This window comes from Vigna unguiculata, chromosome 7, assembly GCF_037176805.1.
Source record: "Vigna unguiculata cultivar grain cowpea cultivar isolate G323 ecotype 2 chromosome 7, ASM3717680v1, whole genome shotgun sequence".
Taxonomy (NCBI): domain Eukaryota; kingdom Viridiplantae; phylum Streptophyta; class Magnoliopsida; order Fabales; family Fabaceae; genus Vigna; species Vigna unguiculata.
Window position 1 is genome coordinate 41,053,867 of NC_140798.1, and position 15,977 is coordinate 41,069,843.

At 28.8% G+C, this 15,977-nt stretch overlaps 1 pseudogene across 6 annotated transcripts; it reads right to left on the reverse strand.

Moving 5' to 3' along the window:
* Positions 1–12,864: 12,864 nt before the first annotated feature.
* On the reverse strand, positions 12,865–15,251 carry LOC114189477 (ethylene-responsive transcription factor ERF110 pseudogene; annotated as a pseudogene). 6 transcript variants are annotated; one of them, XR_014996452.1, is made up of 3 exons: positions 15,096–15,251; positions 14,395–14,537; positions 12,865–14,104 (listed from the first exon to the last, which is right to left on the reverse strand). The product of XR_014996452.1 is annotated as an ethylene-responsive transcription factor ERF110 pseudogene, transcript variant X2 (transcript). The 6 variants fall into 6 exon arrangements; XR_014996456.1 differs by lacking the exon at positions 14,395–14,537 and having other exon boundaries at positions 15,096–15,248; XR_014996451.1 differs by lacking the exon at positions 15,096–15,251 and having other exon boundaries at positions 14,395–14,677.
* Positions 15,252–15,977: the final 726 nt, after the last annotated feature.

Below are 15,977 nucleotides of genomic sequence, written 5' to 3' on the forward strand. Positions count from 1 at the left end.
TTCAATGTTTACTTCTCCTTCATCTTCTTTCGTAATTTTATATTTATACTTAAATTAAACTAAATTTAAAGAAGAAGCGAGATAACTAAGAAAAAAAACATTCTTAAAAGGATTAAAATTATTCTTTTTATAAAATATAAACCCCGCCATTTGACATGGTACCAAGAAAAAAGAAAATTAAAAAGAAACTAACTAAATATATGAAGAGAAAGTGATATAAATAGATTTCTTTAGATAATTCACTAATAAAATAACTATAAATATCTATGTTTGGAGATTTCATGCTATGCAAGATAAATTTAAGAAAGTTTGGAGATTGTATTGTGGGTTTATCATAATAGCATATAAGGTTGTTGACATATATGCAAACTTTATTTTCTTATTAAGAATGTTGTTTAAATATTGTTTGAAGGACTCTGTTGGGAGTTGTACTTTTGTATAGAGCCGTCAAAGTGGATCAAAATCTATGGGTCAATCCGGGCTACCACGGGTTTAGGTCGAGTTGGGTTGAATTTTATTTTATAAATGTCAGTACGAGTCAATTTTTGACCCAGCTCACCCGGGTTGAACCCGTGGTGAGTCGGGTTGGCCCACCAGCCCGTATGGTCACATACATTATGTTGGGCTTTGCAACGTTGGACTGTTTTTTTTTAACCAAACATATTAGTGAGTTGACAAATGGAAACCCAGCTTCAACTCCAAATAGATGAGGATAAACAAGATGCCTCAAGAGATGAAAATGTTGTGAATTTATCCATTTAAGACTCTAATATTATAGTTGGATAAGTGACAAGAATGCTTTGATCTTAGATAGTAATTTGTTTTTTTTTTTGTTTAAATTTTGGTTTGTATTGGAGTTTAACATCATTTTGGATTGTATTTAGATTATATTGAAGTTTATTTAAATTTTAATCCGAATTATAATTTATGACTTAAGAAAAAAAATTATACTTTATTTTAATTAAGGTGACTAATGAGTCAACCCGTTTAATCCACCAACCCGTGGTGGACCAAGTTGGTATGAAATTTGTTGGTTCGCTTATAAGTGAATTGGATTAGGTTGACTCACTAAGTGACCAACCCGTGGTGGGTCAAGTCGAGCCGAACCGGGCGACCCATTTTGAAAGTTGTACTTGTGTACGTGAAAGTTATATTGTTATGTTTAGAAGGTTTTTGGAGATGCATGACATCTTTCTTTTATTTCTTTGTAAATTAATCAGAACACCCTTCACATGTTCTATCATTAATTTAAATTAATTATTTATTGATAAAAATAATTAAGAAACATAACCACCAAATGTATACACAAGTTCCCCGATTGAAACAAACATAATTAGCTTAAAGATGACATTATTTATTGTTGGTCTGTGAGTATGGGTATAGGTATTACCTAACCTAAAAATATTAAAATACAAAGTCTTTCTATAATTTTCATATGGAAAGAGATTTTAATAGGGTTATCATTATTTAAGTCTACATAAAAAAACTAGTATCACTGAATATAGATAAGTGTATTTTGTCTGATTTAAAATTTCTAAATCTAAGAAGTATTTGAGAGAACTGATATTATTATTTTGTATAATTGATGGCAGGTAGGCCTCTTCTACCAAGTGATTATTTTAAAACTTTAATCGTTTAAATTTCTTTATTAATGTTAGGCTTGATGCAAGGTCTTAACTATTATTTTGTTATTTTGAAATATGCGTATCATTATTGAAGATAAAATGTTAAAAGGTACAATACTTTTTTTTACGTTTAAAATATTTTATTTTTGTTTTTGACAATATCATATTGATAGTCATTATTTATTTTTCTTCTATTCTGTGTATATCTAACGCGTTTTTATTCTTTCCTGAGCGAGGTATTTGAACGGAATAAAAGTAAATACGTAGCTTTATATTTCTCAACAATAACAAAATGACAATTTTTTAAATATCGATGAAAAAAAAATAAAACAAGCTAAAACTTGAGAAGTGTGGGAAACCTTGTTGTAAAGTGTAATATTTGGTATTTTGATAGTTATCCAAAGAAATGATGCAACTACCAAATCTTACATCATTTTCTAATTATATTATGATTGAAGCATAAGGTTCAAACATTGTTTCTCCATGACATCAAATTCAGATGCACATCACATTCAATACTTATCCTTTTGCAGCTTAAATGATGACTCTAACGCATTTTTTATTTCATTGGACCCAATTTGTCAAACAGTTACCATCTTTCACTCAAGTTTTATGATAGCCTCTCATTAATGTAACTTATCCAAAATTAAAAAAATTAAATAAAAAAGACGTATCTTTCTTTTCTCAAAGTAAAAGGATAAAAGGTCTTATCCCAAGATCCAAACACGCGTGGATCCAAAACCCACCCGTGCTGTTTACCCAAATTAGTTGATAACTTCGCAATACAATCACCACCACCAAACTCGAAACCCACCCACCAAAGTGCTCCACCCCACTGTATAATATTTCCCCTTTCATAAAAAATTATGAACAAATTAGGGTTTTTGCAGCCATATATATTCTGTCTTAGAACGTTAATGTATTGTTTTTTTATCGATAAATATTAATCGTTAATTTTATTAATAAACTTTTTTTTGAACGTTAATATTGTCGATGTTCTAAACAAGAATTTTAACCACTCTTGTTCAAACCAAAATAATGTATAACACACCCACTACAAAATAGGCACGTCATGAGATGTAAACTATGACACATCGACATTTTAACTTAGATCATATATTTGTGTTTAAACATGTATCTATGTCCAATATTTTGGGATATTTTATCGATATTTATCAATGAAATATTTAATTTATAAAGTACATTACAATAACTTTTTTAATAGTGACAAATTTTAGTAACAAAAAAAATTAGTCACTATATAAATACCAATTTAGATACCAATTTAAAAACTACAAATTATTAACAACTATAATAGTTTCAAAAAATTTTGATTAGCCTTTAAATTGATAATTAAAATAGTTTCTATTAAGAATTGGTTTATAAATTGGTCACTAACATTAGCTACAAGAATTTTAACTACCAAAATAAGTGGTTTCTGAATAGGTCACAAACATTAGTAACCAGGTTTTGGTTACCAAAATAATTAGTTTCTAAATTGGTCTTCAATTAGAAAATTTGTCTCTAACATATTTTTTATTACTAAAATTGGTTATTATTTAATAATTTTCTTTTAATGGTACTTTTATGGTAATAATAATAATTTATATTTTTTATGTTGACAACTTTAGTACATATAATTTTATTTTGGATTCACACAATACCAATCATATATTTATTATGTTTTTAAGAATCATTGTTCACTTTTTCTCAATATTCATGTATCACGTATCTATCACGTATTGTATCATACTATTTGGAAAATAAACATATCAACATATCAGATATGTGTCGTATCCAATACACATATTGTATTCGTGCATCATAAAATGTAAATAAATACATGAAAATACACATTGTATCATTGTATGTCGTTATTGTATTTCATAAGATCATGCATATAACCTATTGTTTTGAGAAAAAAAAATACACATTTGTTTGTTTTAATGAAAATTGATAGAAAGTATATTTTTTCTATGTTGAAATAATCTCTCATTGTTTTATGATGATAAACAAATATAAGTTCTTAAAAATATGTTATATTTCTATAAATATAGTCGAGTATACGAGTGAGTGAGAGCAAAATGGTTCAAATCATATATGTAAACATAAAAGATTGATCAGATGATATTATTAGAGCATCTATCAGAACAATGGTAAGATAAGATAAACAGCACATCATGAACTTGTCATCAAATTGATGAAAAAAAAACTGTAAATAATAGAAAAAATATTTTCACATAAAAGACGGCGTTTTTTATTGTTTATATTCATAAATCATTTTCAACTTTTTTAAATTAATTGTTTTGGCTGATTTTAGAAAATAGTTTGTAATTGGTATAAAACCGTTTAATTATCTTTCTTTTTCAATTATGTAAACAATTTACATATGGCACTTGTTTAAGAAAATTATAACTAAATTGTTCAATTATGTAAAGTTTTAGAAGAACTTAATCTTGGTACACTACTAGACTAGTTGACTAGAAATCTAAAGACTTTCTGATTCGAGGTTTGGATTTGCGTCAGTAGAGAGGGCATCTGATCTACATATTTTAGGCCCAGAAAAAGTTCACGATACTACAAATTCTACATAAAAAAAATTATGGGGCTAAAATAACAACAAAAGACTCGTGGATGAGAACTAATTGGTAGTTTATTGTTTTTTTAATTACTTGATGGACCTCACCTTGATAGAGCGGGTTAATTTGGTCTTTACATTTAAATTTTTTTTAATTGTGTGCTAATTTTTGAAAAAAATGACTTAATTAATTTTTTAGGAAAAAAATTATTAATTGGATGTTAAATGTTAATATATGTTATTTATTTATTAATTAATTTTTGAAAACAATTTTGTTGCAATGTGTGAGGTCGTTGGTGTTGTGTCACAAGTGTCATTGTTTTTATAATTTAATTCCTTCATATTTGGCCCCTACTTATACATTTATTTAATTCAATTTTGTCCCTTTTTTATTCAATTTGGCTCCCCAATGACCAAATTTATTAATTGAATAAATGTTATATTAATATTTTTTATTAAAAATGACTTTTTAATATATTACATTATTGTATATTATTAACTCATGTTTTATTAATCATTAATTTTTTCTTTAAAATAGAACAATATTGTCTCTCCAATTTGAGATCAAATTTATGATCTGTATGAATGTTATGTTAATATTTTTTTTATTAAAAATGACTTTTTAATATATTACATTATTGTATATTATTAACCCAAATGTGTGTTAATCATTTCTTTTACCATTAAATTTTAATATAAATATCAGTACTTAATTTTGTAAAAATATTTATACTTAATTAGTTTTAATCATATAAAAAACATGGGTTAAAAAAAACATATTTCAATTATTAAAAAAAATGGACAAAATTAAATCAAAGAGACATAAGTATGAAGTAGATTAAATCAAAAATACGTAAGTAGAGACTGATTTGAAATCAAGACAATGACATTCAATTTTATTTTTTTTAATCTTAATTTGTGAAAATTAATGTAATTTGATCATAATTTTTGAAAAATTCATGCAAGTTGGTCATTTTTGTTAATTTTTTTAAAATGGATAATGTACTATATTATGTGGATAAGATTGACATGAACTAGTACCTAGCTTTAGCCGCTAAGCACTTGAATCTAACTTGTCACTTATATTACTAATTTGAACAGTTTAAACAGTTAACTATACGAAAAGACAACACATACATAGGCGGCTAAAGTTATATACCAGTAAAGGCCGCTTACCCCAAACTTAGGATATAACAGTTGAGCTTTAGAGTCAAAATGAAAGCTTGGGCCTTGACTAGGCCCATAGCCCAATAGAGACCCAGTCCATAAGCAAAGCAAAAGATGATTAATGTTCTACAAATACAGGTGGATTCCAACAATTAAAGATACGCAATTCATTAATACTATAAAATCTGATATTTTACTTTCAGAGTTTTTGTTGATTTGATTGTTGGAGTCCTTTCTGCAGGTAGCCTCCAAAATGTTCTACCCGACAAAAGGATGTGAAGACACGTCAAATAAGACTAAAGAGTACCCATCTAAGAAATTCCAAAATTAGAGTAAGATAATATTGAGCATCATAATAATCTATTAACTACATCAATAAAACGAATCATCCTTATTAACATTAATCACGATCAAATTGTCTCAATTTTTACAAACAAAAATCAAATTAAAATTAAAAAATTTGAAAAACTCAACTTAACATTTTTTTAAAAATATAAGAACCACATAAAATAATTAAATCTAGAATTTTATACCACCTCTAATTTAACAAAATTCTGTTTTGTCGTAACACATGTAGGAAAAGACCTTGGCATGTTTAGAGAAGGCCTGAAAGCACGCAGCGGGTGATGTCACATTGTACCAAAGTAAAATGAAAATAGAATAATGAAAGGAATATGAAGAAAGAAAATGATTTTGAGATACTTATATTATTCCCTCTCATTTTCTTACGTTGTTGCGATCAGAGATGTAAAAGTGATGGTGATGTTTGCCGTTTGGGTTTGGTACTTCTGACGAGACGTAAACCATAATCTCACGTAAACTCATTCTCATCACTATTATACCATTATTTTTTCTATAACCCACTATTTTAGCATTTCTTTTTCCCAATGTATTATAATAATTTCGCAATCTTCAAAGAGATAAATATTATGCACCTAGCATCTACCTATAGTACCCTCAATTTTCAATCATTTTTATTCACTAATTTACACCAACACTATTTTTGTCCTTTTTCATGTAACATAGTGGAGGTTGCTTTTCGCAATTGATGCTTCATGCTTTGGGTTCTAGCTGCTTCAACGTTTTTCATGCACTACTTACTACATTTTGCATATTTTCAGCCTTTTCAAAGTTAAACCTGGTATGGATTAATTAAAGTTTAAGTAGTTCAGTATAATTCCACATTTAAACACACCTGTAAATTAGAAACATTGTACATTGAGTTATTAATCTAATGGATGCAAAATTCATGACAATACTTGCACGTTTTGCTTACCACGAATATGAATCACTGTCAACGGAAACACTGAATCCAACAAATATGATTCATTTAATAAACTCATTTATATGGAAAAAGATTCAGTACGAGGAGCAACTATATATAGTAAATAAACGAACACATACACTAACGAGAAACAACAATTCAAATACAACAATCATAAGATAGCAAATTATGAATTAAAAATAATTTTTTCCAATTTACAAGAATATATGAAAAGTGGTTATATTTTTAATACTAATATTTTTAATCTCGAAATAAAAGTTCACATACATAAATTAGTCGATTAAAATAAAATAAAAAATACATACACGAGAAACCTAAAATCAAATAATAGTACAAAACTTATTTTTCTAACCACAAATCTCCATTTGATTATCTCAAGAATCAAATAAAGAATCATTTGTCACAAATTTGTTTGATTTATCCTGAGGAAGTGTTGATTGTTAAGTGCTGATATGATGTTAGATATGTATAAGTTATGAGAAGAAAAAAATACCCACAAATACTCACAAGACCACAAAAAGTGTTTGATAAAGAGTATCTCAATGAGAGTTTTTATACTGATTTATTAGAAACTTGTCCAATATAATACAAAATCCCATGATATAAGAAGAAAAGAACAACCTAATGTGTACCATCATAAAACATAATATTTGATAATAATAAAATAGGATAAAAAATATAATATCTCTATCAAAGCGGACATGAATATTGTAAAGGCTCAACTTGAAAGTAACAATCAGAAAAGCATAAAGATGTAAAAACTTAGTAAACATATCATCAAGTTGACTTGTAGAAAAAACATAGGAAAGGTAGGAACTTGAAAAGGCCGAGACTACGAGAAGAAAAAATACTCACAAATACCCACAAGAAATGTTTGATGAATAACATCTCAATGAAAACTTTCATATTAGTTTATTAAAAAGTCGTCCAATATATAAAATACAAAAAATCACTATATAAAAAAAAGATAATCTAATATATAATACCATAAAACAGAATATTTAATAATAATAAAATAGAATAAAAGATAGAATATCTTTGTTAATTGACCATGACATTAAAACAATATAAATGGAAGATGTTTTCATTGGAGTGAGGAAAGTCCTAGAAAAATATTACTCTCGGATTGTATTTCATTCACTTAAGCTATACACATCCATGCACACATGATATATGTGCACATAAAGTTTGGTCCTACATGGATGACTCGTAATAAGTGGTTGCATGATCCTGTTATAAAAATCCACATGTAATTTATTTGGTTCATAAAACACGTTGAACTTGAGAGTCAAATCCTCGATAAAATAATTCAGAATATCTTCTAAATATTTTTTTTGTTTTTAATTTATATCACCTATAAGCTTATAAATTAGTTTATTTTCTCTTTTTTTATTCTCTTTTAACGAAGCCTAAGTTTCTAAAGAGTATATTTCCCATAGCACCCACCACGTAATGACTTCAACTTGTATGACTAAATATTTCTAATTATTTTATGGCCATAAATTCCAATATAATTATTATAGTTTTCATAAAAAATAAATTTGAAATAAACTCACGCCGTCATTTATTTTTTTTGCAAATACAATTTGTCGCTTGCCAATGCCAGTTGCCTTCATTGAATAAAGACATCAAGTCAAAATTCAATGTCTATGAAGGGATTGAATTAATATCTCAATTATTGTCGTTGATTTTGCCGTAATAGTAGAACATAATTGCAACAAATAATACCTCTACTAATCTGGTCCAAATTTTGATTTATTCAATATTACGCTTGAAACGTATAGCAAACATACGTTATACAGAGTCCAAAGTCCGATCAAAACCAATTATATTATGACAAATTGATTATTAAACGTTGGTAAAGTCCTGCACCAACTATTGCAAATGTTCGTGACTAATATTCCTTCACACCACTATGACATGACAGAGCCCAAGGATATAAGAAAAGTAAGACAACATAACCTAAACGTAACAACAAACATTACAGGAATAAAACATGAAAAACTATCTATGTCATATACTTCTTCATACTATATTATATTCTTGCATACCACCATGATGTATGACTTTAAAACACAACATTAATCAAACTATATAAATCTTGCAAGACATGTTTCTATAGGTTTGGTGAAAATAATTTAAATTAAACAAGAATGAAAATGTTATTTAAAAAATTATAAATTAAAAAGTGAGTATTTACTTTTTTTTTCTTTATAAATATTCTTCTCTTTAAATTTCTAAGACATTTTTTCGTAGAAGATTTATGTTAAGTTTTATTTTGAACTTTGACATTCCAATTAGGTTGACATTCAAAGGTTCGACAATTATAAGTCATACTGTGAAAAAAGATATTTAAAAATAGAAAAAATCATTACGGCAATATTTTATTCTAATAATATATAAAAATAAAACTTGGCTGTATCTATCTTAAATATTTTATCTCTTTTTTATTTGTGTATAGCTTCAATGGAATTAAGTATTTCTTTTGTTTGGCCCTTTAAGTTTGTGTTGTTTTTGACTTGTCCACATCGGTTCATGGCACTCTGATGATATAAAATATGAAAAAGGAATAGCGAATTCATGCCGCATACGTTAAATAACAAACAACAACTGGTTTAATTTAATGGCTTTAACTGCATACCTGTTTATTGTATTCATACTGATATCCTCTTTAATTTAATAATTATTATTTAGTAAAGATTAGAATTCAAAGTCAGTTCAACTGTTTACAGAGTGCATGTTGAACATTTTTGGTTAATTAGGGGCAAACTTTTATGTTATTAAAGTATAGTAAATTCATTATATGACTCTTTGTGTACTCTTGTCTAATGTTGGTTTATGGTTAAGTAATATTGTTTTTTTTTTCAGATTTGATTACATATTATTTTTAAATTATTATCTTATTTTAACTAAAATTTGTTTTTAACATATTGAAAACTTTATATTAAATCATCAAAGTCTGACATTTAAAACATTTGAAGACATAAAAAAGCATTTAACATTACATTAAAATCGATGATTGGACTTTATTGAAACAAACAGATTGTTTCATTTAATACAAACTTCATTTCTATCTTGTTCCTTTTTATTTTTTGGGAACAAATCTCAATTTCTATAGCATTATTTTAACTTGGAGTCGTCAACCTATGCTAACTTAGGAATGACAATCGATCAACATGAAACTTATTATCCAGAGAATTCACGTTATTACTAGCTATCTGTAAAAATATTACTAGATTTTTTTTTCCTTAGTTTTAAATTAAATAATTTAAATCAAGTATTTAAAATTTAAATCAAGTAAAAATTTAATTTTAAAATACAATTGCACATTAAATATTAATGTAAATATAGAACTAATCTTTCTAATTTAACTTTAAAAATTAATCCTTTTATAAATAACTACAATATCACATACCGTTTCACACATCCAAATAAAGATATAAATATATAAAATCAAATTTCAAACAAATTTTAAAAAATAATATTTTCTTATTAATAATTTTATTTGTATTATTTAATTTTTTTATAAGATATTCAAATAAAAATTATTAACAGTAATTACTAAATACACGTGTTGACAATAAGTAGATAATTAAAATATCTATACTCATTATTCATAAATATTTATTGAATATATCTTATATCAATTTTACTCAAAAACATGAAGAATTTTTTTTTATCTCTTTTGGTTGCGGACAACAAAAACGTTCAAAAGTAAATACATAATGTTGATTTTGACACTACATTTTACCTTGTGAGTTTCCTTATATTAGTAGAGACCTTAGATGTATCAGGGGTTTTGGACCTCTCATTCTTTCTACACAAATATAAATTACTATAAAAATGCACATATATTTATTTTTATTAACACTTTCGTCATATTTATCATTAGTTATCTTAATGATTATATCAATTTACAAAATAAAAAATTATTGATTATACTAAAATAGTTATTATTATGAATAAAAAATTATAATTGATCTCTAAACTAGTTTCTAAAATTTAGTTACCAAAGGATTGGTCACTCAACATTAACTACCAATATTTTTGCTATTAAAGGAATTAATTTCTAAATTAATATTTAATTAATTAGTGACTAATTTAATGACCAATTATAATTTTTTATCATAATAGTGACTATTTTAGTAATCAATAGTTTTTTATTTTATAAATTACTCACTACAATGACTGGTAACTTTTGATCACTATAATTCGTTGTTAATGAGAAATTTTCTTATAGTATATTATATATCACTGCAAATATTCGAACAAGCCAAACTACTAAAATTACAAAATTGAGTTTTTATAAAAATTTAATGTATTATTCTGGATAAAAAAATGGAGAAAGGTAGAAAATAAAATGTATCAAAAGTCAAATAAAGATATAGTAAGAGTATAAATGTGATTAAAAAAATATGAGTATTAGATATCTTGAGTAAATGTTCTTGCTTGTATATAGCATTGGAGTAATTCCAGGTCATGTGAATTTTATTGAATAATTGGTACTTCCTAGCTATAAAATCATTGATGAAAACATGTAAATGAATAATATGTTGAACCCTTCTTAATAATTATTTTATCAATTTGAGAATTTTGTAGTTGTCTTAAGGTTGAGAATTTTTGTAGCATATAATATATTATGGAGTAGATCTTTAATAAACAAGTGGTGATGTTGTGTTTTCTTATGAGGACCAACTAAATATTTCATTATAAACATCATGCACAAAAATTGCATTACAGACATTTTAAATACTTGTTTGTATATTTATTCTTATGAAAATGATATGTTTGGTTTTCTTTTTCCTTTTTTAAATATATAAACCATATGTTTGGATATTTACATACATAGATAAATGTGACTAATTTAAGAATTTAAACTAAATGAATTAATCTGTTTAAAGTGATAATCTAGTTGCATCAAATATAAATCTAATTAATTAAATTTGACGACAAATAGTTTAATATTAAATTTATTATCATAAATTAGTAAATCGAAACCAAGAAAATAATTACTATTCATGAAGTTCTATAATAATGTTGATATGATTCTTGTTATTATTGATTTAATGTAAGATAATTATATTACAAATATTATACACTTTTCAATAATAGAGAGTTATATGTGATTTTTTTGATAAAATTACACTCTTCAAGAGTTACAATTTTGAAAAGAAAAGACTATACATTTTCAGACATCCAAATCCAACCAATTGAATTTTTTTATCTGGTTAATTTTTATTTGGATGGTAAAAGATATTAACAAATTTATACCAATCCAAATTATTAAAAGTTGGTTAATTCGAGTTTTATGTTCTCATTTATCCAAGTCGAACTAAGTCATAAACACCCCAATGCAATATGAGAAACTGCCCATCTTGTTGATATAATGTTAGAGATCACAATGTGGTTTAACATTTAGTACGATGTAACAAAAACAATTCCATTTGAATAGTCGAGACACTTTATTTTATCACTCTGTTTCTTAGCATTGATTTTTAATATATTTTTCATAAACTGAAATTTTGTATAAAAATTTTAAAAATTGAAAAAAGTGATATTTCTTAATATTCTCACTCATAATTTTGTATCTTTAATAAACTTAAAAAATGATAAAGAAAAAATACCTACAACATATTTTATTAAAAAATATCTAAAAAAAATATCTACAACATATTTTATTTTATGATTTAAATTAACTGCGGTTGGACACGATAACCCAGCTTTCGCTTTCCGTTTTCATATGGAAAAAGGTTAGTTAAACTGGTTCTATATAGTACATGAAATTATAATAGCCAAGGAGCGTGTAACAATTGTTTGAAGTCAAATAGTGAATGAGATAAGAAAAGACAAAAACCCAACCCTGACATTGTAATTAGTTAAAACTATATTATTCTAACGGTAAATAACTTGTCTGAAAGCATAGGTGGCTGAGAACAAAAAGTTAGTTTCCTGGGAAGAGGTTTTGTAAAAGATATTGGTTTCTTCATCTTTGCGTGGATTGTTGACAAAAAATTTACATCAAATCGATCCATTGAGTTGAGAATCTGGAATAATCTCATCTTCAAACCTAAATGCTGCTTTGTCTTTATCATCTCTAAACTAAGCTTCAAAATGTTGCCTTGTACCACTCATACTTTCTATCTACCTTTATCATCACCCACCCGCATTTCAATCCCCACTTTTCAATTTTTTTTTAGCAGCAACAAATATTTTAACCCACAAAAAAATTCACTCAATTCCAATTCTTTCTTTTTGAGAACCAACTTTAGTTTAATTAAAATAAAGTAAAATAAAAACAGAAGAAAAACCTGTTCTTTCTTTCACAAAAGAAAGAGAAAAAATAGTATAAAAACAAAGGCTGTGCTGTGTACTCCACGTCAACCAGGTGGTGGAGGTGGAGGAGGATAACTACTCGTATCTGACCATGACGAAGGTGGAAACTCTGACCCGCTACCGCTGTCCCCTCCGCCGTGATGCTGTTGCCCCGGCGGCCGGAAAACTCCCATCTGCTGGCTGGAAAACAGAGGAAAGGAAGCAGAGGATGGTGCATACGCAGGCGGTAGCGGCAACAACGACGACGATGAAGAAGATTGAAGCGCTGCCATTTGCGAATCATAGAACCACTGATCGAGTCCATGGAACTCCCCTGTGCTCCGCAGAAGCTGAGAATAACCCCAATAGTCTCTAAGCAAATCAGGGGAGCTCTGAAACGGCGCCCCCTGCATCACCGTCGGAGAATAACCGGTCACCGCGGGAACATCACCGGAGCCTGCGAGTGAGGTGGCCGGAAAATCGGGAAGGTGAGGAGGTCGCACCGCGGTAACGTTTTCTGGGAAGTTGAGTTTGGCTCTGTTACCTCTGAACCTCAATGCGGCTTCATCGTAGGCTCTGGCAGCAGCCTCGGCGGTGTCGAAGGTGCCGAGCCACACTCTCGCCGCTTTTTGAGGATCGCGAATCTCCGCCGCCCATTTCCCCCACGGTCTCTGCCTCACCCCTCTGTATCTCCTCCTCCTCTCGCCGCTTTCTTCCCGTGACGCACTCTGTGACGAAGCACCCTCACCCCCACTCGCGGCAGCACCAGTGTCATCTTCACGCGCTCTTTTCTGCCCAACCGAGCCCGAGCCCGAGCCCGAGCCCAAGAGAGGAGGCCCAGGAGAAGAAGACAAACCCGGAGAAGGCGCATGCATAAAACGTGACATCATGGGAAAACCACTTGCCGGGACCCACTCCGTGTTGGTTTGGGCAGAGGAAGAGGGTGACACCACATGGGTCGGAACCGAACCTGCAGTAGTTCCTTGCACTTGCACATCCCTGGGTGTGAAAGTCTCTTCCGCCTCCTCTTCACCGCCTGGCTCCGCCGCGAAGTTTCCCGAAGCGGAACCTGAAGCTGAACCCCTCTGGTGCGCCACCGTTTACACACGTGTGATCCGATCCAGTTGATTATTCGTTCTGAGAAAGAAAGTTAAACACGTTATTATATGTATATATAAGGAAGGGTAAGAGAAATGGAAGATGATGAGAAGGTGGCTAGCCCCCACAGTAACAGTGACCCTGTTGCGCCTCTATTACTCTACCTTCCACCATGCATACACATAATTAAACACACTCCACTACCACTACCTTTTTTTTTCTCACATACAGATACATCCCCTTTCTTTCTTTTTATTCTTCTCAGATGAAAAACAACAATAATTTAATTGTGCAAAAATAAAACTCTGGCGATAAATAAAGTACTATACATGTGGTTGCTGTTGCCGCCTCTGTGATTATTTTGGCATGTGGATTCACACACACCTAAAGAGATTTTGACTGAAAATGAAAGGAGGATGCAAAATGGAACTACTCTCTGCACTTTCTGCAAATCCTTCCCATTGTCGGTTTCCTTTTTCAGATATACAGAAACAAAGAAATAGTGATCATCTTTGAGTTGAATTCTATGCCCAGTCAAATTAAGAGAGAGAATATATTTACATACTTTTATTATTTTGGGCTCCCCTACTTCAGATTAGCCCATAGTTAACTCACGGATCTGGTTCAAGATGTGCTTAAATAAGGTAAATATGTGATCAGGCTTCACTGTGGATTAGGTTGGGAATCACTGCTCAAATATGTTTATATAATATATATGTTTATCTTTTCACTGTCATCAAATTTTATGAAAAGCTATATACAAAGTATAAAAATTAGATAAATTATAATTGAAGATTTTGAGCTATAAAAAATTGACGTTATATTTGAGATAGTTGTGGCAAAGGAAAGTATTGTTAGGAATATGTGATTAATTGTATGGTCAAAACACGTTTCTGGAAGTGAGACAAGAATTCCATGCATGATTGTATAATGTTAAGTTAAAATAGAAGGAAAGAGAATAATACAGAATTTGACCTAATATCTATATAGGTAGGAATATAAAAGAGGAAGGTGAGGGTTAAATCCATACCGAATTGTTGAAGTTGAACAGAAGGGTTTTGAGAGGCAATGTATGTTGCGCATGATCCAAACAAAGACTAAGTGACATTACAAGGTTTCAGGTATTGACATTGCTTTTCATAATTAGCTACTGGTCTTGTTCTTTTGGTGTCCCTCAAGTGATTAGTTCAGACCTTTCATAAGAGAAGAAGAGGTTTTGTGTATATATAAGGAGTGCCAAGTATAAAATAGCACAGAGCACAAAATGAAATTGATTATAATTAGATGATAAAGATTATACTGGAATCAAAGTGGGATGCAGTGAATATTGTAGGGAATCAAAGACTGGCTCTTTGGAGTCATATGGATCGTTGGGGCTTCTCATAATTAACTCGTCATTCAAAAGTCTAATCCAAATACTATATAACTGTTTTAAAATGTATTTAATAATGTTAATAGATTAATTATTAATTTGTAATTTACAGACAATTTTATCTCATGAGCTCTAATATTGTTTAATTAAAATAAATTTTAAGTTTAATTTGAATTTAATTCACTTACATATTGTAATTTGATTAAATATCTAACTAATATAAGATCTCCGATAATAGTTAGAATTTCTATTGAAGAATCGTAGTTTATAGGTTAAAATATTCCGTTGGTCCTCGTTTTTGTCGCAAAATTTCAATTTGGTCTTCGTATTTTTATTAGTCTCAATTAAGTCTTCATTTTTGTAAATTAATATCAATTAGGTCATTTCCGTTAGTAGAGAACTAATACCGTTAAGTATGTGCCACGTGTCAGCTCCTCGTTTTTTCGAATTTTTTAATTTTTTTTAAAAATTTTTAATTTTTTTTTAAATATTTATGCCACGTGTCAGGTTTGTAGTGTGTCACGTGTCAATTTAATATGG